Source organism: Heliangelus exortis, chromosome 1 (assembly GCF_036169615.1).
Source record: "Heliangelus exortis chromosome 1, bHelExo1.hap1, whole genome shotgun sequence".
NCBI lineage: Eukaryota > Metazoa > Chordata > Aves > Apodiformes > Trochilidae > Heliangelus > Heliangelus exortis.
In genome coordinates, this window is record NC_092422.1 from 5,647,244 (window position 1) to 5,670,939 (window position 23,696).

Here is a 23,696-nt window from a genome sequence, read left to right on the forward strand (position 1 = left end):
GAGCTGAAACATGTCTTACAAAAGAGATTCCTGTGAGACAGGCAATGATGTAGATATCTGCATTATTTTTAGATAAGATGAATTCCACTTTGCATCCCTAGAGTGCTTTTGGATCTTTAGGATTTCTTGTTTCTAAACACAAAAACCAAAAAAAATCTAATGTAAAAAAACCCACTGAGTTTCCCTACTACAGTCACCTCAGAAATGTTCCTGTGTAATTTCTAATTTTCAGGTGTAACCCATGGTCTGAATTACAAATGATTCACCTGTCAGTTTGCACAGAAGTATTTTGGGTTGATTGATAGATCAACCTCTATTTAAAAGGCATTACTGGATATCTGGATGCACAGAAAGCTACACTAACCATTAGACCTTCCCTTAAAGCCTCTGGCTCCAGTATTGATAACAAATATGAACCTTGTCCACTGAACCATTCAGTTCAATAATTCAGTAACCTCATGCAAATTTAGAGCCAGCTGGACTTCTTTCAGTTTGTGGAGATACTGATCTGCATCAGCTCACTAGGGAGTTGCCTGGTATCTGTGTTCTTTGCAAAAAAAACACTGCTTGATACTATCAGAGAGTCAACATTGTCCTGTGAGGAAGGAAGGGGCAGCTCCCTTCAGTTGCTCCTCTGGAGAGTTTTCTCATTTTTTTGTAAGCCTCATCACCAAAGAGTAAACCATCACCAGCCTTAGGGTATTTACTGAAGACACTGCTCATTTATCTTTCCAAAGCATTACAATTGCCAGATGAAACACATGAAGGAGTTGGAGGGGCCTTAGGGCAGAAGGGGAGAGAAAGAGCACCATCTCATTCTTAGACCCTAATCGCAGTGTCTTGGTTGTCCATTGATCATCTTGAAATTTCTTGAAAACACCCTTGAACAGAAGTGAGGTATGAAGGTCATACATGCTCCCATAAATACTGCTTCAAGAACTCATCCTCTGTAAGCAGACTTCAGATATGCATAAGCTATATTGTGTCAGTGAAGAAGCTCAAATCTTCACACAAAAAGTAAATCCCTATAATCACACACTGATGGGATGAAAAATAAATCCAGTTCACCTTTGAATTTATTCTTTAGCTGTGCATTCCTGAGAAATCTAGATGCAACATATAAGTTTAGGTTTCTGCCAAATGTTGGCCACCTGTTTTACACAAATTCCCCTCTTTTAGCCAAACAGGTCACAAGAAAAGTATGACCTCACATGTCAAGGCTACTGAAAACTATTTGATTCTACCTGAGAAGAAACCTTTGGCCACATTTCATATCTACCTCTTCAGGTATGGCATGGAAACATGCCAGGCACTGAGACCAGCTGACACAGAAGAGCCCAGATTTTACTGTCATAGTAAAATCTCACAACGTAGACAGAGAGTCTGCATGAAAGGTGCCTCCTGTGTGATATCTCTGGAAGGATTCTGCTTCCAAAGTGATCTCAGGAGCTATTTAAGGGAGCACAAGCTGGCAAGGGCAAAAAGCATGCAAGGAACTGCTTGAGCAATTTAGCAGTCCATGCAGTCACATTCCAGTGCCTGGCAATGTTCTCTAGTCCTGTGTAATTTACTGCTGTAGAGATAGCCAGACTATCTTTCATCTTAAAAGGTGAATAAATCTTCCATCATTGGGATGTTCCTGTCATAGAGAAGGAGGTGGTTAGAAGATATATGATCCGTAAAGCATAATATCCATGGAAAGGAAGAGCCCTCACCAGGACTTTATGCAATGGAAGCTTTGATGAAGGCAACAGTCAGTATTGTCTTAATGCTCATTGCTCAATCTGATCAGGAAAAAAAACCTCAATATCCTATCTTGCAGCCACCTGTGTGTCTGGAAATATTATCCAGACTGTATTCCATCTTCATAAAATTTTGTTTTATGCCTAAAATCCAGCTCAGCCCTATGATACTTTCAGAGAACAGATTTTAATGGCATCTCCAAAATAACATATTCTGTAAATTACATACTCATACCAAAGTCCTGAAAGGTCATACCAATATAATAATCACTGTCTTCTCATGTTCAGTCATCAAATTCATGCTCATCATGGAGAAGATGGAAAATACTTTTTATAGCACTTGCTGAGAGTTAAAGCATTGGTGATTTATACACCAAAGAAGCAGGAAAAGATGGAGTTTCAATGTTTCAGGACAATAAAAAGAAAAGCATTTATATGCTCTGACAACTCCTTTTATATAAAAGTTCAGCACATGCCTCAGCTGGTCATATCTCCAGCAACAACATCAGAAACAGGCATGTTTTTAAGTTATCATACTTAGCCTAGCAACTCTGCAGATTTGTTTGATCTGCACAAAATGTATTCTTAAAATTATTTAATGCTAGAATTTCTGAAGAAATTGCATGCTCTCCAGTACTCCTACTGGCCCAATCACTTTTCATCCATCATGTTTTTCAGTATAAGCTTTTTTTGGTAATGTTTAGGTAAAAAGAAAAAAAAATGGATTTAGGCAATTTATGTGTAAAATCAGACTTCCAGAGCTGATTTTTATCTTTTAGACATCAGCCATCCTAAGGTAAAATTCAGTATTTGCTTAATTGTCTCTGAAAGAAACTGAAAGTTTAAAAAAAAATAAAATAAAAAAAAATATTAGAGAAAAACCAAAACCAAAACATAGGGATGAGGTCTATTCAATGTCTATTCTATCTCCATGTCTGGTAATAATGATGACAGTAATTGTGCAGAGATCAGTTTATGCTATACCAATCTCCACCCTTTCCTCTCTCCCTCTCTCCTCTTTCTTTCCTTGAAAATGCAGTTATGGAATTAAGTGGTGAAATTCTAGAAAGAAATCTAGTAAGTGTCCAAAAGCAATTGTTTGATGGGTGTTTGAAGATCTCAACAAAACTGGTGTTCATTGGGAGAGCTGAGTAAATCCAGGTGAATTATGTTCTTACTGAGAGGCTCTGTTTTACATCAGTGTGAATGATAAAATATCACAGATCTTCCTGTACAACAAGGCTGAGCTGTCACAAAAGGAATCTAATCTAATTGTATTTGTTCTTCTGAGGCAGGAACCTTATTGAGAAGTAGAAAAGGAATGCAAAAAGCCTTAATCTGAACTCTGAGGCCCAGAAGTGCTCCCCACCTCCCAGGACTGAATGTATAGCTGCTGACCTACAGTTGGCATGGTGGGGACAAGGAGGATTCTGGCCAATCTCACCTCTCTGTCCTCTTCTGTACCACCAGGGTTCTGTCAAAATGTGGCTTAGACACATGAGACGTGGGAATTGATAGCTCACCAAAAAGGTTCATGAGCTGGGCAGCTGAAGCCACTGCAGAATATACACAACTGAGCACATCTCCACCATGCTATCTTCTGTGTTTGAAAAGTATTTCCTCCTGAATATGAAACAACCACTGTATTAATTCCATTGTTTGTTCACTCTATGTAGAATACTTAAGTTGGAAGGGACCTACAGCCATTGATGACAGCCTTACTCCATGAATATGGATGGCACTGAGAGCCCAGAAATGAGAATCAAATTGTCATGCCTTATTGTCCCTACTGTCAAACACAGCCTTGTACCTTCTGATATAACTGACTGACTTTTAGCTGGATCTTTAGCACAGGTGATTAAAACTTTCAGTAAAGGCTACTTTTCTTCTTTTTATTATGCTATCCTAATTGCATTACTAGTCTCTAAAAGTAGTAAGTTTTTCTTTGCAGGGTCTTTGGACATTAAAGCTGGAAAGGGTTGGTTTAAGCTATCAAAGAATCAAACAGATTTTCATTCACTTATGGAACAAGTTTATCTGCCAATGCAAAACAAAAGTTAGGTTGTACCGAAAGTGAGCCTCTTCCAGACCTGAAACTGACTGGTGACATTGGTGAAGATCAAACTTGATGATGATGAACACCTGAGGAAGCATGTAAGATGCTTAATAAGAGCAAGTCCCAGTGGTTTTGCATGCCATGACTCCAGAAGACCTTGTTATTTAAGTTTTAAGCACCTTCTTTGCTTGCCTTTCAAATGTGTGACATGGAACAAGCACAAGGATTTGATACATAACTGCATAAATTATAGGAAGACAGTAAACAGCATTTACTGTTTCATTTCTTTAATAGTTAAGCATCTCAACCCTTTTATTAACTTCTTAATATAAGTTGAATAGCAGTCTCAAACAGAATTCTTTATTCTATTGACTTTTTGAGTACTAACAAAAGAAGAAATCTTCGGAATATATTTTCTAATAGCTGCATTTTGGCAGGTGTCTTCTCTGACTGTAGTACTACAACATGTCAGCTACAGGCAGGTCTCATTACCTGAAAATACAATAGCAGCCTCTACATCTGGAACACCTCCCTCTTTGAACTGCAGGCAAGCAGGAAGGCATCAAATTCTATGGTCTCCTGATGACTGAGCCCAGTGCTCAGTTTTAAAGTTGCCATCCAAACTTTCAGCCCATTTTAAAAGAGCACTGGCCAGATCTGGAGGCAAGATGTTCAACAGAGTTCTGCAGCAGGCTCGCTGTGAGCAGCTTTGCAGAAAGTGCCTGCTGCCACCTCCCTGCTGCTCCATGGCTCATGTTCAGAGCTGTCACTCGGCATCCTCATTTGCATTGCTCACAGATGTCCCTGAAAAGCCATGTATCCTGGGACCGTTTTTATGGCACAGGATGTGAAATGAATGTTCTGTAATTTTAAATTAAACATCTGCAGATTTTCTTACTTATCTAGATTTCAAGAATCCTGCTTCCATTTACAAGTTAATTCAGTTTAGTTCATTCAAATTCTACAAGAGCACTGGAGATCTTTATATCTTGCAAGAGCATAAACCACCATAAATCAAGTGGAACATGCAACTCATGTCCCTTGCCACTTTGAAGAAGATCAGAAATAGCAGGAGAAATAGGAGAAGGATTATTTTGACATATATTATTCCAACAAAAGAAGAAACAGAACAGTCCTATAGTTTCCAAATTACATGGGTTTTAAAAAATTTCAAATTACTTACATTTTTAATAGACTTAATTTTGGTGGGTTTTTTTAGCAAATGCTAATGTGCATGTTTCCTTGTCTTTCTCTTAATTAGCATGAGATAGGAAACAGATAAGAGATTATCTTCAGACAGGAAACAGGCCTAAATGTTAATATCTGAATTCGAGTAATTAATATTAGTACATTCATATTAGTGTCTCTGGAGAAATAAAACTCACCAGGCTCAACATACTTTGTCTTAAACTATATTCTTAAAGGCCTCAGAATTTTTCCCTATTTTCCTTTTAGATTCCCTGCTCATGTTTATGTACTCAAATAGTGCCAGGAGTTTTTTTTATACTTCAGTAAACTTCTACTCTTCAGAAATATGTTGCAATGGGGCTTAAAGATTTTATTATTCATATTATTTGTAGTTATGCACAATACTTAGCAAACTAAGATTCCAGGCACATTAGTGCTGTTTTGTTATGCCAATAAAAGCTCCGGTGACTGCTCTAATTTGACTATAGGTGTAAGAACCACTCATTAAATCTAACATCAGACTCAAAGCTAGCACAAACTTTCATTATGCAAACATGAAATCGACTGGAAGAGCTAATGAGGGTAGAAAGATACCCCAGCTGTCAATAGAAAACAATCTACTTCTAACACAGTCCTTCTGGGAATTTTCCCCATCTAAAATAAAGATTTTGTTTAGTGATATCCTAGTACTTGTTAACCTGAAGAATCATGAAAGCACAGTAAAAGAACATGATGAATCTCAGATATAACTTACTTTTTAACTTAATGATATACTCACTGATTGCTATTGTTCTTGTTCTTCTCAAACTGAACACTCAGTTGTAGCCAGAATTTGATAGTAAGTGGATTCTGAGAACAGATAAAGTAAATGAAACTGACTGATGGATTGAATGGTCCTTTCATAGGACTGATTTAGATTCCACAAAATTAATTCTGCTTTCTTGAAATTTATATTCAGAAGCAATCAGAGTTTGAATAGATATTTGCGAGAGAAACAAAAGATGGAGTAGGGGCAGATTTGGGTGGTGTCATCAGCCCTTCTCTTTGCCTTAAACTAATTGTCTAAATCCAGATTATCAATTTTCATCAGTTAAATGAGAATATAGCCAAGTATGTACAAAATCAACCTCAGGAGATGACCTTACTCATCTTTCTCTTATAGGAAAACTTTTCTAAAGCTATAAAATTATACTTAAATTCTCCAAGAGATGTTTACCTAGATTGTTTTTCATACTTCAGAGTTGAAAGCTTCCAAAACCTACTTTGATAATCAGATGAGGATGGGACTTCTCATCTAATAGTAAAAATGATTTGAAAGTTACTATTTTAAAAAATCTTCATTGCTAGATGCTATCATAAAATTCATATTACAAAGTGCACTGACCCAAGGGAGAACTGTTGGGTGTTAGAAAGATCAAAGGCTTTGGAACAGAAGAATCCCAAATTATTCACTATCAGTTGCAGACTTGTGCAGGTTTTGGCTGGGATGGAGTTAATTTTTTTCATACTAACTAGTTCAGAGTGATGTTTTGGATTTGTGCTGGAAACAGTGTGGATAACCCAGGGACGTTTTTGTCACTGCTGAGCAGTGCTTACACAATGTCAGATCCTTTTCTGCTCCTCACTCCACTCCACCAGTGAGTAGGCTGAGGGTACACAAGGTTTTGGGAGGGGACACAGCTGGGATAGGGGGATATTCCAGACCACATTATGACATGTTCAGATTATAGAGCTGGGGGAAGAAGAAGGAAGGCAGGGATGTTGAGAGTGACAGTGTTTGTCTTCCCAGGTAACAGTTATGCATGCATGATGGAGCCTGCTTTTCCTGGAGATGGCTGAACACCTGCCTGTGGGTGGGAAGTAGTAAATTAATTCCTTGTTTTGTTTTGCTTGTGTGTGCAGCTTTTGCATTACTTATGAAACTTTCTTTATCTCAGCCCACAACTTTTCTTACTTTTACCCTTCCGATTCTCTCCACCTACCCACGAGGGGAAAGGTGGGGCTTAGTTGCCCATTGGAGTTGAACCACAAGAATTTATTATCTTGTTTATATTCTTCCTCAGTTGCTGGAAAAAATGAGGAAAATAACAAATTAAAGGAGTGGTGGGTCTCAGAGTAACATCAGTTTATTCCACTGCAGATTGTGATCTTGGCAATAAGGCGTCACTAATCCACATCTGTTCAGGATAGGAATATAATGATGATGGAAATGCTTTGCTCATGTATCTGTTTGATGTTTGCCTTGGGAATGTGAGAATACATTTACATATTCAAGGAGGGCCATAATGTGAATAAAGAATAGTTTTCCACTAAACAGAACTGTAAAATAAAGCTTAATAACAGGAAGGTATTTCCTACCCATGGCACCTATCAGCATGCAAGTGAGCTACTCTTTTAAGGAAAAATCTATAAAACGTGTTCAAGCTATCAAGCTATCAAATGTTTAATCTGAAACTTTATTACAAATCTGGCATAAATTTCCTTTCTGATGAGATATGGCATGAGCTCTATCTCCTGAGAGCCCAAAATTAATTCATGGACAACAACATACTTTCCAATTATTGTCATAAGAGGCTGTAATTTAGGGAGCATTACACTTTGTGATAGTCATCATGAAAAAATAATCTCAGCTTTTAAGCAAGGTTTAAAGTAAATCAATGCCAAACCAAAATATGAAAAAAATAATAACATTACTTTCCTAAGGATACTTGCCAGCTATTATCGGGATTTCATAAAATAGTGATGCTTTTCCTTGTTTTTCCTAACACATCTGAACACTGTGAAAAAAAGATACCATGAGAGACAAAACTGAAAGCCAAGATTGCCTGAATCTTCTTTAAGTGCTGAATTTATTTGTGGCCTTCATGTAAGTCGCAGTTTGATGAATAGTTAAACACTACCTGATGGCACAGAAGAATTAAAGTAAAATCATTTGCCAAATAACTGGAGTCTACCTTCTTCACTCTAATTACAGCAGCTTTATTACAATAATCTGCAAAATCAATATTAAAGTATACCCCTATGTGTTATTAAATGTCAGCTTTTCCCATAAACTAGAATTTAAGTCTCAGTTTAGTAAAGCACTTAAGCACATTAGTAACTTTAAGCCAGAGCAATCGCACTGACTACATAGCAAAAGGTAAGCTAATCAAGTTTAAATATTAACTAAACCCCATCCTGAAATGGGTAATAATAGATTGCACAGCTTACACTGTAGACTTTTTTTATTGGTAATCTCTAGACACTTTGCAAAAGAGAAAAGTACAGTTATGACTGTTACAGATGAGAAAAGTCACACAAAGTGATTTGGCCAAGGTTATTTCTAGAATTGTGGGAAGAATGTCAAACCAATACTTAAGGCCCAGGTCAGTTGATCCAATGGGCCATAATGCTTAACACAATTATAAGAAAAGCAGAATTGCACATCTCTTGTTTTATTCTAAAATTACATTGTTTTCATAGAGTACTATATTGCAATGTACTACATTGTGATACTTACGAAATATAACCTCTAAATTATATGTCAGTTTCTATCAGTATCTCAGTAAGCCCAATTCACCGAAGAGATAGAAAAAACAGATTTCTTGCTCTTGTTTTCCTATTCTTTGTCTCTGTGTAGACCCTCAAAATCCCAGTGAGATATAGTCTTATCACTTTTAGAATACATAGTTAATTAAGTTTTACAGAAGGAAACTAAGTTAGAAACAAACCAAAGTAAACAAAACCAACCAAAACCAATGAACCAAAAAATCCAAACAATCTTGTTGTCCTAAGAAATTCCGTGGGAGAAATCTACATCTCTGTTACTGCTCTGCTTCTTATAGACTTCTTTTGGATTTCACGGAGGAAGAATAGTGCTCTGTGGTGCAGTGTGCCCTGTCCTAAATCAGTCACAGGGACTGACCCATTAAAGGATCCCAACTGAACACAAAGCAAGGTTAAGGTGAAAATGCAGAAATCAGTGCTACCTAATGTAGGAGTGATAATACATCCTACTGCTACAAGCAGTTCAGGTAAAGATGCAGTCTCAATATTTTACCCAGGTATTTAGAGTTTTCTGAAAAGAACAGATCTAAGGTAGCCTCAGTGGCACTTGTTTAACAGAGTCTGCAAACTCATTCATTTGTCCTAGAATTGCCATTTGACTTTCTTCACCTTCCTAGATTGCTTGTAGAAGGATAGTACCTAAGCACTCAAAAGGTTTTGTCTAAATAAAACTTCAGAGTGAGATGTGCTTAGGAACTGTGATATAAATATTGAGTATAAGTATCTAAAACAAATACTTGAAAAATAGATTTAACTCTTACGGTTAATGTTACCATTGTAAAAACTATATACTTACCAGCAGTTAATTTAATCCATCATTAAAAAAATTAAATATGTCACTTTTATATAGTTTAAAGAAATCTGCTTACAAACATTCTCTAGCATAAATTATAAAATAAACTGAATGAACCGATTTTTAAATCAATGCATAAAAAAATAAACTTGGTTTCAAAAGATATAAATGTCAACATAATACGGTCACTGAAAAATGTTATTTGGTCAACTTCATCCACCCCAGCGACAGGGTCTTAGAAGTCCTCAAACTTGCTTTCCCTTAGTAACCATTAGGAAATAGAAAAAAGACTTTTTATTTTTATTTTTTTTTTTAAATTGTATTTTACTGATACAGACTCCTGGAAGAAAATTATGCAACCTTTTAAAAACACTAGCATGCATACTATGTATATTCCCATAATCTTGCCTGTATCTCTGATGAGACCTGATGTTTTCACACTGTAGTCTACTGTGACAACCACAGCTTGTCTTTGTCCTGTTAACAAGACACCTGAATGACACCACTTACAGCCAGAGTCAATATTCAAGGTCTTACAGTTTGCTTCTGTTAGCAGAAAACCACACTTCAGTGAATGTTAAAAGAAGCTTGCCTTCCTCAAGACTTGACCCTTATATTATTTTGAAAACATTTTAAACTTGCCACATGTCCTCAAGAACCCACGTACTCCCAAGTCTGCCAGCATGTTCTGAAGTCCACCACAACTGATAGAGTCAGTCCTCATTGGGGCTACATATCAACAGAAAACTGAATTAATGCTGATTTGCTATCTTGACCTCCCCAAATATGTTCATATGTGTGTATGGCTGATTTCTCACTACTTTTTACTCAATGGGGCTGTGAAACAGTCTCCTATTTCACTGCTAATTTTCATGAAAGTAGTAAAAATCAGTATTTTCATGAACTGTAATATTCTATGAAGTTTGTTTGAATATTGCCAAGAGGTTCAGAAATTACTGGGGTGAGAAAGAAATCGAGACAAAAAGGCAGAAACACAGAAAAATTACACGCTGGCTTTTGGTTTAAAAAGAAAAAGAGGGGAAAAGGCACAAACCTTTAATGTTAGCAGACTTAAATACTTTGTTTATGTAATCCTACTTATAAAGTGTCTACAAAAACTTTGCTGTAAAAAAATTGATTTTTTTTTTCCTTTTCAAGTGTCATTTGAGACCTCTCTTTCCACAAAACTTTAGACTCAGATGTGCCCTAGTTAATTTTTTTACATACACACAATTTCATAAGCGAGTTTCTTTCTAATTGTGAATTCACCTAGACTTGTCTTACTTGTGGGATGACATTATGGAAGTTTTAATCACCCATTTGTATGGCAAGGGATTGCTCCCTTTCTCCTGCAGAGTTCAGCAATTCATCCAATCTACCTCATTCATCTGGAGTTGTGCCCTTGTGTGCACTGACCTTTGAGACATGGGCTGAAAGAAATTTCTGAGCAGAAGAAGAGAATGCTGTGTTTTCCACTCTACACTCTCCCAAGCAGCACTGGAATGCAGTACTTAGGGACTTTGAAAGTCAGAATAAATTACAATCCATAGGCATGCACACTGTGTTTTAATTCACAAACGCTGTCAGACAAGCTCACACACCAAATTAGTGATGCCCTAATCTTTCCTACCAAAGTGCTGATCTGCTCTTATTTACAGACAGATATTCCATTTTGGATAGAACACCTGCTATCAAAATTAATGAGTCTGAACCTACTTACTGAACTGCACTGATACAGTCACAGGAGGTGATATTATAATGTTTAGGTTTTAATTTGTATTTTAAGCGGATGGAAAAACATTTATCTTCTTCATATAAAAAAGAGGTGAATTTTATTGGTAATATATAAATAGAGTGAAGTTTGGAAAGAGGCTGTGGAAGACAGTAATGTGCTTTGTTAACTCCATTAGGAAGCATATTGAGACAATCCCTTATACCTGTATATTAAATGTTCTGGAAGAAGGCCTGGATGTCTCACGTGCACGCAGATAAGAAAGAAGGGTACATTTCTAATTTAACTGGAGACTCTGACCACACCAGTAGATGATGAAGGGACAGCACATGGTAAAAGACATTCTGAGAGGTTTCTGGAGTACATTGATAAAAAAATTCCTAACGCAGGAGAGGTGCTCTACTAAACTTCATACCTACAGCCAGGAAGAACTGGCTGAGAATGTGAAGGCTGGGAAAGCTCTGGCTGTGAGCTGGTGGTGTGCTGAAGAGGGAACATTGCTGGCTTGTACTGAGCCTCCTGTTTGCCACCACCCACATATCCCTGATGGAAGGTGCAGGGCTGCTCTCCAGCCACTCCTCTCCACTCACCTGATGACAAATGACATCAAAAAAGGCCAAAGAAAAGGCCATGCCTTCTCTGCCTTCTCTGTACTTATAAGAACTGCCTTCAGGAGGGAAAATGTGGAACAAGAACTTTGTTGGAGAACAACCATGTTAGAGAATATTTAAATTAACAGGACATGCCCAAGACCATGGAACCTGACGGGATACACCCAAAATTGCTGATGGAGTTGGCCAGTGCCATTGCAAAGATTCTTCTGACTATCTTTGAAAGATTATGACAAAGTAAAGAAGACTGGAACACTTCCTGAAATCTGGAAGAAAGCAAATAGCACCCTGTCCCTCACCTCTGAGGTTTTGCATGGGTCTGATCACATGGAGGTCACCCATTTGCACATGGAAAACTGAGCTCCCTATAAAAGGTAAGAGTAGAGCAGAGATATTTTTTTCGTCTAGAAGTCAATCTCAGCCCCATGAAGTTACTTCATACCACTAACTTGAGTCAGCAATGCTTCTTCTAAACCATTCCTATTTAAATAGGTTTTCTCTCCTTTGATTCACCTTGCTGTTTTGCTTTATCTTAAAGGTTCTTGTCAGTTAGAAGAGGAACAGAAAAAAGATCACTCTGGTGCTCATTCCATGGAACACTGTTATCAATGTTAAAGGGATCTCAATGCACACAGATGCAATAAAATCAGTATATTCCTTAGCCATTGTCCTCAGTTCAATTATTAATCGTGCAGAGAAACCTGGCAAGAGGTAATCAGGTGACCTTCAAGGGCCTCATTACTACAGAACAGTAGTTTTCACCTACACATATAGACATATAGCTTTGCATGGAGGGATTTTCTTAAAAATGCCCCTGTGGCAGAAGAGAGGGGTGAGAGAGTGGGTTGGGTTTGTTTTGTTTTGTTTCGTTTGTTTTCTCTTAGACATTCTCTTCCATCATAATTTACTCTACACAGGAACTCTAGAGTGATTAAACCTACAGTAGAGCCAGCAGGTTGAGAAATGTAATACACACTAAAAAGCATTTTGTCAAGAAATCAGTCTCTGCTCCTTAGCTACTCAAAGGGGCAGAATGATGGTCCCTGTACAGCTGAGCAATTCATTACTGCAGTTACTGGTACAGGGCAGAAGATGTTTCACTTATAAAGTTAGTTGGAAATAGAAAGTGTCTAATCACTCTCCTTCTTCCTCATGCTGATGGCAGCAAACTCCATCTACCAAGTCCCCCCACCAAAAAAAAAAAAAAAAAAAAAAAAAAAAGACAGAAACAAACAAATGTAAACGTAGTCATACAATTTGGTCCTTAGGCAGAGAAATTGTACTGTATCACTATGCCATTGCATGCATAATTCAACTGTAAAATGCCTTTAAATGCAATTTAATTAGCCATGCTACAGCTTAAGGTTGCTGGGTTCATAACAAAGTCAGGAAGCTTCAGAATTTCCAAGTCCCCAGGTATTGCCTCCACCAAGCCTGAAATGATTCACTTGTCACAGAAAATCACATGCCACAGAAGATGCTAAATAGGTATTCAGAGGGATTATCACACCAGATAGGGTAAAGAAAAAAAGAGGTGGAGAGGGAATTTGCACTAGGGAATGAAATTTGTCATTTTTTCCAGTCTCTGTTATTGTTCAGAGAGCTTAGTATTTTGTCTGCTGGTTTTTTGTGCATCTTACTTAGTGTGAATTCTGCTAAAAGACTTTTGTTAAATAACCTTTTATACTGTCTCAGAAATCCTCCAAACAAAGCAAAGGAAAAGATCTACTTTGGAAAACAAATAAGATAACAAGCAACTTTCCAAAAATTGACCTTTTGGTTCTCATTTGTACTCTTTATCATTGTGAGTATATGTATATGCACATTGTTAGTTTGTTTTTTTATGTTATGTCCTGATAGATGTAGCCAGAATTTTATACAATAGAGTCCTTTTCAATAAAGTTTAAACCTGTATTGACATGTATTCCAGTGTAATATTGTTTTCCTTTATAGGAAGATATTGTCAGTTCTTTCTTCATTGGCAGAAAAAGAAACCCTGAGACACATTGCAGGAAAAGCTTGAAGGTTAACTTTTCTTAGGAATTAAAAATCATAGTAAGTCTAGTAAAATAAAAATAAAATAAAATACAGCTATGACTAAATAAGGATAGTATTGTCTCACTATTTAATACAAACTTAAAACAAAACAAAACAAAACAACCACCAGAAAACACAATAAAATAACAAACCACACTTGCATTTTCACCATGTTAGTTTATTAAATTTCTGTTTTCCTGGTGACACTATAGTGTCACCTACTGGTTGCAGAGTCAGTTTTAAAATTACAGTCATTTGAAGAAAAATAAGGAGCAATAAGATTTGCTTCAGAAGACCTGGAGAAACTTTTCAGCTAGTGAAAATTAATACCATTTTCTTTACAGTCAGTAGAATTTGGGTGGTTTACAGCAGCTGAATGGCTGATGCTGGCTGCAAGAGAGAAGCTTTGGTTTGTTCTCCTACTAAAGCCATTGCAGTGTGTCTCATCTTAAAATCCATAATGGGGTATAAGCTTTCATATTAAAATGGATTCCATCAATGAATTTTTCCTGCTGTGAATAACTATGGCTCTAGTGCCAAGAATAAAGCCTACTTGGGAGTGTTTACTGTTTACTGAAGTGCTGGCTCTATTCACCAACTGTAGGATTAAAGATCAAAACCTCTGCAAGCTTCTTTTGCAGTTCCTCCACTGTTTTTCCAACCCTTTCTTTTCTTTTCTCTCTGCCTTTCTCTTTTTTTTTTCTTTTCTTTTCTTTTCTTTTCTTTTCTTTTCTTTTCTTTTCTTTTCTTTTCTTTTCTTTTCTTTTCTTTTCTTTTCTTTTCTTTTCTTTTTTTTCTTTTCTTTTCTTTTCTTTTCTTTTCTTTTCTTTTCTTTTCTTTTCTTTTCTTTTCTTTTCTTTTCTTTTCTTTTCTTTTCTTTTCTTTTCTTTTCTTTTCTTTTCTTTTCTCTTCTTTTCTTTTCTTTTCTTTTCTTTTCTTTTCTTTTCTTTTCTTTTCTTTTCTTTTCTTTTCTTTTCTTTTTTTTTTGTGTGTGTTCCTCTACTGTGTAGGGTCATCCTGACTGGCTGTCACCTACCTACTTCAACCCTGACATTCTGTCAAGAACTTTCCTGTGCTGGTTCAGCTCATGAGGTGATTGCATCCTCGTGTCATATGCTTCTCATTACCAGGCACTCCTGCTTCATGTTCAGCATGGTCCTGTCCTACTGGTCTGGACTTCTTGCCCTCTGGGTTGAGTACTGTGAATCAGTCCATATAAAGTCTTGTCACTGTAGTGTTTGCATGCTCATGGGATTTCCTGAGCAAGACAAAAGGAAGTTCAGTCAAAACTCCAGACTGTGGTGATGGGAAAAAAAAATCTGAGTGACCAATGATCGGTGAACATTTGAGAGTTTGCAGGGTACTCTGAGAAGCCAGATGCAGAATTTGCTGGTAATGATCCTGTGCAGATTCTGCACATTGCAACCCACATCTTTGACAACATTTCATTAAAATAAAACCCCTACAGGGACCTGATCCTGAAGTCCTCCCGTGGAACCAGAGCGGAAAGTGGAAAAATATAACAGGTTGCTCAGGAAGTGTAATTGAGGCCTCATCCCTGGAGATATTCAAGGTGAGACTTAACAAGGCTCTGAGTACCCTGATCTACCTGAGGATTTACTGCAGGGAGGTTAGATTAGATGACCTCTAGAGGTCCTTCCAACTTAATTTTTGTCTATGAAACACAAGTGTCAATCCTCCTGTCTCCTGGGCTTTTGATCCACCTCCAGTTACTCCAGTTCCTCTCTCCTCCTCCCATTACTTGTCTCTCAAAAAGTCACTTGCACTGGAATGTAGGAAAAAGAAATTACTTCTTCTTTCCTTTCATAAACATAAAGCTATCACTAGAGGCTTTTTTTCACTCTATCATGCATCTCCCTATCACAGTGTTTATCATCATCTTGGCTTTCCAGTTGACCTATATTCATGGCAGAACCCATGAAGAGTAGCTGAAGAAACAGCATTTTCCACATAGAAACAGAAGAAAATGATGCAGTATTAGAATAGTTCATCCATCTCTCAACTTCAATAATAAAGTGATCTTTGAACCACTGGGTATGCCTGCCAAGTCACCCATACTTACAAAATAAAAATATTTAAGGCACTTAAAATAATTAATCTCCTTGCATGTTATTAAAAAAATATATTTATTTTTCAGCACTCTATGTTACTCCTAAGGTGTGATCAAAGAAAACTTAAGTTCAAAATAGAACTATAATTTGCACAGAAACTTCATGGCAAAGAATTTCCTTCATCGGACACATATTTGTAGTTTGCTTTTTGCTGTCTGGGGTATGATTTCCTGATTTACACATTTAAATAGAATTTGCCTCTGTCTTTGGGGCCACACCTTAGGATACCACCACTTCAAAGTACTGACAGAAATGTGCACACATTAGTAACCATTTTTAGATAGTATATCAGTGCTTAAATATTGGCTGCAGGTCTAGTCTCTGAAGGAAGCAAAGAAACACAGCTTGTGGCTCAATATATAACAATTTACACCACCTTTCCAGTGTGTACAATGGGTAGATGTATTGAAAGGAAAGAGGATAAAAGAGGTGGCAAGAGAAAGTGACAGAAATTCCCAAAGAGTCACTTCCTCTGGACAAATTAGACTTTTTGGGGAGAACCATGATCTTAATTATATTTCTAGTGTAGCCCTATTTCACATTCTGGCTTATATCTAGTGTTTCAGTGAGTTAAAAAAAATAAACTTTTTTTTTCCTCTTTTTAAAAAAAAGATTACCAGACTTCTATTTCTCTTCCATAATTCACCCTTGACACATTTCTGTGCTAAAAAAACTTTATAAAATGCATCCTCTAACCCTGAAATTGAGGTCTTCCATCTATCTTACTTCTCCATTCTTCAAGAGTAAAAGAAATCAGTCTTCAAGCATTTTGCAAAGAGAAAGACTAAGAAAAGTGTTGCTATATCCAAAGGAGAAAAATAGTTACTGACAGGAGGTGCCTGAAAGGCTAAGACATTAGATCAAGTCAAAATCTCTAGGGAGAGGTAATCTCTTCTATAGTACCAGTGAATGAAGTGATCTGAACAAATAATTTTACAGGTTTTTTTGTACTTTTGTTTCCATTTCTCTTTTCAGGTCAGCTACAATCCAGGCACTCTCCTAATTAATAGTGATGACAAAGAGCCAGGACTTTGAATGAGAAAGGATCAGGTTTTGGTGTGATGAAGAGATGAATATATGTGTGTTGAGATGAATATATTGTATGATGTCAGAAGAATTATTCCTGTTATATTTAATGATCTTAGCTGACAACATCTCAAGAAATTTTGAGAATGTAACAAAGATGGAATAAGTGTTGGGGTACTGGAAAAAGGTAAGCATGATCCTTAGCTTCAAAAAGGGAAGAAAACAAGGAAAGTCATAAAAAATGCATACCTTCAAGTCACATAAAATATTTGCACACAGATAATTTCCATTTAGTTTTGAAAGTTGTACAGAAGCCAAGGATTAGGCCCATGAATGACTTCAAGATAAATCATAAAGCCCAGCTATGCAAATTCATTAACAAGATTCAATTCCATTCCCAGGCTTATGTCCAGACTTATGTAAGGGAAGCATTTCTGGCTACCTATACCTCCATAAAGTTGGTATGAATTGTTTCTGAATAGGATCCAAGATGCTATCCTAATTCTACCCATGACTTTGGGAAGTTAACACCTACTTTTTTCATTATCTACTCTGCTTGGATTTTTGTAAGAGAGGTACCAAGCATGTTATCTATCAGTTCTTTACCTCTGCTTAGTAGAAGGGAAAGAGCTCTACATATCAGCATCTTACATGTGTCACCTAATCTCAGAATGCCTTAAGAAACTCTGATCTTTGGTTTTATACAGCAATGTTTGTTTCATTTTTGTTCTGAATCCAGAAATGAGCATCCTACCAAAGGAACAATAAAAACATTATTTCTGTCTACATTCCATCTCTTATGTCTACACAAGAAAATGAAATAAATCAGTCAATCAAATACCTTGTAACAGAAAAGGTACCAAGCTATTATTTTGTGTAAAAAAGCAATACTTGTATCAATTTTATTTACAGCAGAGTAAAAATAGTTGAAGGGCAATATATGGTCAGTTCATACCCACAAATTCTACTAACCAAACCTGACCTATAAATAATGGTATATGTAATAGAGACACTTTGTCCTCCTCTCTCAGAGGACAACATCTTAGTGTAAAGACTCCCACAAATCACAGAGTTGTGCAGAACCTCAAGAAAAAATGGAAAACTCCGCACTGCATTAAATTTTGTGCAAATGTTCTACAGGGCTCAGGATGGATCAAGTTTCAAAACAAGCCCTCTAGCTTGGAAAGACATAGACACATTCTCTCATCACATAATTTTGAAGTACATGCTATGAACAACAAGCTTTTTGTGTTTACATATTTTACCAATATTTCTTTAAATGGAATATCAGTTTTCTAAGCACTATGACAGATTGCAAGTGTGGGTGGTTTTAGGGCATCTATTGCCATGCTACATCATTTCTAATGGGGCTTTTCAAACTCCCCTAAGAGCCAAAACTTGTTATTCCTTGTTTTCAGATGAAGATTTAAAGTTCCAAAAGGCAAATTGCTAGCTCTAGGAAAAAAGCCAGCAAATGCTAGGTCTTCCTTCAAGTGCCCTGTCCCTGGAACAGAATCTCTGGAATAGCAGTCACTCAACCCCCCTAAACTATGCGTTAAAGATAAAAAATTCCCTGTAACAGAGTTCTCTGGGTACTCAAAATACTATCCTAAAACCAACTTATTCACGGCCAGCTAAAATCTGCAACTATTCAATAGGAAAAAAAGCTGAAAAATAAATATGAACAAGCCCTAAATACCAGTTTTCTGGATCAAGTTGAATGAGTTGAAGCACTGGAGGAAATAGTACTCTCTATTTTACTAAGGAACTCAAAACTTGATCACCTTAATCATTTCTGGCTCTTACAGTCCATAAATCTGTTATACGGGAACAAAAATATTTTAACTCACATCACTTGATAAAATACTGGAGTTCTTCTATTAGCTCAGAGACTTCGGACCAGAAGTTTTTGTGAGAGAAATGAAAGATGGATGGATTTTGACTGAGGCGATGACCAGGTTTAAACTAAAGTTTATGCTTGTAACACGTGATGGGAATCACGGTTTAACCCTTAAAGTGTAAATCCCAAAGTTCTGTGTACAAGGGTTAAAAAATAGCTGAGCTTTCATTTTGAAGTTACGGCTGCCGTGTCTGGTAGCCAGAAAGGGGCCCACTGGGGTGGTTTATTTAAGTATCTCTTAAAAGCTCTCCGTCTCCAAAACGTCCAGCCCCGCCTCAGCCCATCGGGGACACAAAAGGTGTTTGCCTCTGCCATTAACATATTTAAGAAGGGGAAACACCTGGTGATTAAGAGCAGAGAAGGGGAGGTGAGAGAGACCAGCACTTCGAAATAGAGAAAAACACCGGAAGGGAAGGGAGAGCAACACCTGAGGAGAGCAATGCCGGAGCAGAGAGACCAAGTTCTGTGAGGAAAGACAAGGTGCCTGAACAGATTTTTCTCCGTAGCCCATGGAGAAGCACGGTGAAGCAGACCCTGAAGGATCACAGCGGAGTAGATGTTTTGGACCTGCTGCCTGTGAAGGAACCTGTTGAGCAGTTGTGGACCTGCAGCCTGTGGAATATCACGAAGCAGATGCTGTGGACATGCAGGAGGGAATTGTTACTGAGGTACCCTGTGGGTCTGCAGGCAGGAGCAGTTTGCTCCTGAGGAACTATGAAGTGCTCTTTCTCATGGTAGGGACCCCATATTAGAGTAGGGGAAGACTGAGGAATCCTCCTTGGGGAGGAAGGAGCGGCAGAAGACAAAACAGCTTCTTCTCCTTAGTGAACTGTGACAGAACCAGGGGAAATGGATGTAAGCTGCGCCAGGGGAGGTTTAGGCTAAATGTTAGAAACATTTTTTCACTGAGAGGGTAGTCAGACATTGCAATGGGCTGCCCAGGACAGTGGTGGAGACACCATCCGTGGAGGTATTTAAAAGGCATTCCTAAGGACCTGGTCTTCAGGGACACGGTTTAGTAGTTAGCTTATGGTGTTGGTCAAAGGTTGGACTGAATGATCTTAGAGGTCTCTTCCAACCTAAACATTCAATGAGTCTGTGACTGTAAACCCCCACTCCCTGTTCCCGGTAGAGATACAGGGATAAAGGAAGGCGGGCCCGGTAAGAAGGGAGGGGTGGGGGGAAAGTATTTAAGCTCTGGTTTGTGTTTTCATTGTGATTTGTTCTGATTTGATTAAAGATGGATTGAGTTGAATTTTTCCCCCAGCTGATTCAGTTCTGCCTGTGGGTGTGGTTGGTAACTGGGGCCCTCGTGGTTCTTGTCTTGGGTGGATTTCCTGCTCGCCATCCCGGAGTGGTGGGAGGAGTAGGCGGCCGCATGGTCCCTTGTTGTGGGCCAGGCTTAAACCTGGACAGTGGCATATTTTGCTTTTGGGAAAAATTAGAATGGGCAGAGAAAGAACATTTAGTAATGTATAGATTATTTTAAAAGCAACTTATATGCAAGTATGGATATTTAAGAAAAAAAATTTGAAGAAACATGTTATCCAAGAGCTGCAAAATTATCAGGACAATAAATCTGAAAGGCTTTAGTCTAGAGAAAGTTGTATCTATGACGAGGATGCTACTTCATGATTGTCAAATGGGGCTGAAAAACCCAAATACTTTCAACTCTGTACTTCCCCCTAAGCTTAAATCTCAGAAATGCTGAGTTACTCAGAGGAGGTCACTGTTCTGTTGGACTGACCCAAAACCATGGCTTGTAATGCACAGAACATACTGAGGTTTGAAATTTGAGGAATTTTTATTCACATTTGCAAGAAAATAACCTTTTAGATAACAAGAAAGAGAGTGACAAGGAGACCCCAGAATGGACCATATTGAGCAGCAGACCCCTTACAGTGCAGTCTGAAACAGAGCAGGAATTAATCTTGGAAACATGTAAAATCCCATGTGAACTCTGTAATCTGGGATATGTTTTGTCAGTGGATCTGTCTGTGTTTCTCTTCTTCCACTGGGCAGATAAGTATTCTGCCCTTGATTTCAAAATGGAAATAGTTATCTGAATAAACACATACTCAGTGTCCAGTACAACAAAACTCCTTTTTCTCGTCTGTGGGGCAGCCTGAAAAATCTTTTGGCAAAATGTTTTCATTAACAACAGATGATACAAGATTGTGAGTGTACGGAGCATATATGGATGCTGTATCTGAAACTGCCTGACAAGGTGTTTTCCCTGAAACCGATAAAACAGGAAATTAAAATGACAAAATTTGCATATATCAACCACCAGCCATATTAAAACAGATTACTAAGGGACTCTCCAAGTAAAAGAGGAGCCTTCTTAAAAAGAAGTATAAAAGTATCATGAAAATCTATGACTGTGAGTAGATACATTTGGGTATGAGCAGTGTGGCTGTCAAGCCTAGATTGATAGTTCCACAAACTATCTCACTGGCATCACAACCTGGCATCACTCAAGGCCCAATGCAGCGTCCTTCCCGACAGATGCTGTGATGAGCTTGCACTCTGCTGGTGGCCTGACAGGGCAGGGGAAACCTTAGGGACCCACTGTGAAGGTAGCAAGTGTGTGAGGAGGGTTTTCTTATCAGCAGCTGGGTTAGCAGATTGTTGGAGTTTCACAAGTTTGCACATGAAGCTGGAGCAGCCATGACACCTACAGGAGGGGTAATGAAGTAGGAGCCATGTTTCAAGTGTGTGCTTGCAATCTGTGCTTTGTGTTTTGGTGCACATAGCTCTGCGTGGATGTGATCATAATTTATGGAGTTTAGTTATAGAATGGTGTTTTGAAAATTGTAGGTGCTTATTGTCATTTTGTAAGCATCTGATGATGTGGTTCATCTGTTGCATTGTTGATATTGATTCTGAATATATAGTTCACTGATTGCCAGTTAATTGCATTTTGCTAATGTATTGAACAGTACTGATTCAAAACAAAACATGAATCAATCATTTTTGACTGGAACACCAGTCATCAATATGCACAGAGCAGTCAGTGCTGTGACAGCCTTACCAATCTGCTTCCCCCCCCAGCTGCAGTTTTAATCTCTTCTAGGAGGTTAAATGTGCTTATCTTTGTTGTTAAAAAACGACTGTTGTCTTATTTGCCTGTCTTAAGTCCTTTGCTAATGACCTTTATTTCCGAAAAAGGTATTTCAGCCCTTTTTTTAAGGTCATAGCATTCTAAACTAGCTCTGGTTTGCTTTTTTTAATTGCCCCTTCCAATGGTGCAACACAAAATAAGACACTTTGAGAAATTCAAGACCATTGTCCAAGCAGTGTGCATTTTTTCATAACCTTGCAAGAAGAGCTAGCCCACTTCAGCAGGCAAAGCAACATAAGTTTCTCATCTGGAATTATTCTTCTCATTGTTTCCACAGCTTTCTCTTTCAGAACGTGAGTGAAGTTCCACTTCAATAAATGCTGAGGTCAGTCAAGAGTAATCATACATGGAGAGCTGCTGAGCACCTGCATCTCTTTAAAAGGATCTGTGAGAACTCATTATTATAGGAAGCAAGGACTCTACAATATTAATTTAAGCTAGTCAACTTCATTAAAAGTGTCATCTATAATTTTGTATCTGCTTCAGATCAAAAGAGAAGCTCTTTTTTTAAAAAAGAAAAATTTACACTGGAGTCTTTGTCTGGGTAATTCACTGGGCTTGAGCCTAAGTGATAATCTGTTTAGGTGCTACCACACGGGTTTTCTCTGAGCAAGATATAAAGAAAAGGTAGATAGATCTGTGCAAAGAAATGACAGCTTTCTGACAGTTTTCATTCTCTGCACCAGATCTCTTTGCACTCAGGACTTCTCAAGGAATAGAGCAGACAGTCAAAGGGTTGATGCATAGAGAACTGAGGCTATTTGGTAAAGCCTCTGAATTAATAAAACTTTAATATTCTTCAATGTTCTGAATTTCAATGCTCTGATTGCAATATTACTTCTAGTGTTCTTTTTTTGTTCAGTTGCTTCACTGACACATCATCATTGGTCTAGTATGAAATCTCTGGGTTAATAACAATTTGGCTGCCAAGACTACAACTAAAATATGAAATGTATATTTTCTTGCACTTATGAATCTCTGAAGTTGGAGCTTGGCCTTGCATTCCCTAGAGTTATTTCCTGACTCAACAAACCTGGACTATTAAAGCAGAAAAAAACTTTTTCATCTGAACTGAACTGTCTTTGAAGAAGCAATGTGTTAGGAAAAAGTGAAGACAATAGTGTGCATCAGTATCACAGCTGCTTCGTGAGCTTCTTACTCAAGATGATGACAGCTGACTTTTAATACATCCATCAAGGCTATTGCAGACTACAATTAAGCCTGTGCCTGTCTCCTTCATAAAACTCAATTATAAGACACTGAAGAAAGAGGGAGGAAAGATTTCTGTTGTCCATAGTTTCCAAACATTTTAAATTTATCACGTCAGTATTGTATGCATTTGTGTTTCTTAATTCTTATTATTGTTCTGTTACTGTAATTATACAACAAACATAAAAAGTTCCACATGTGCCCATTTTATCTATGGTTCACCTAAATAATTATATTAATTAGGGAGGAAAAGATTATACTGTAGAAATATATCTGTTTCTGCATTTAGCATTGTCAATATATTATAGAAATATTAAGATTTAGAGAATAATGATGGCCTTAATACAATGTGTAGTGTTATTGTGTTAATCTCATGCCATACTCTTTGGAGCAGCTTCAGTTGCAAAATATTAAAAATAAACTCATAATGCATCACAGAGTATGATGTTGAGCCCATTCTGGAGTCATGTCCCCTGAAGACACATCCATCCTCTCTTTTCAGGGATGACCTTTTTTAATCTCAAATCTGGACCTACTGTGTACTGATTCATAGTTGAACTTGGTTGAGGTTCCTCTGTAATTGCACAGCCTGGTGTTCTT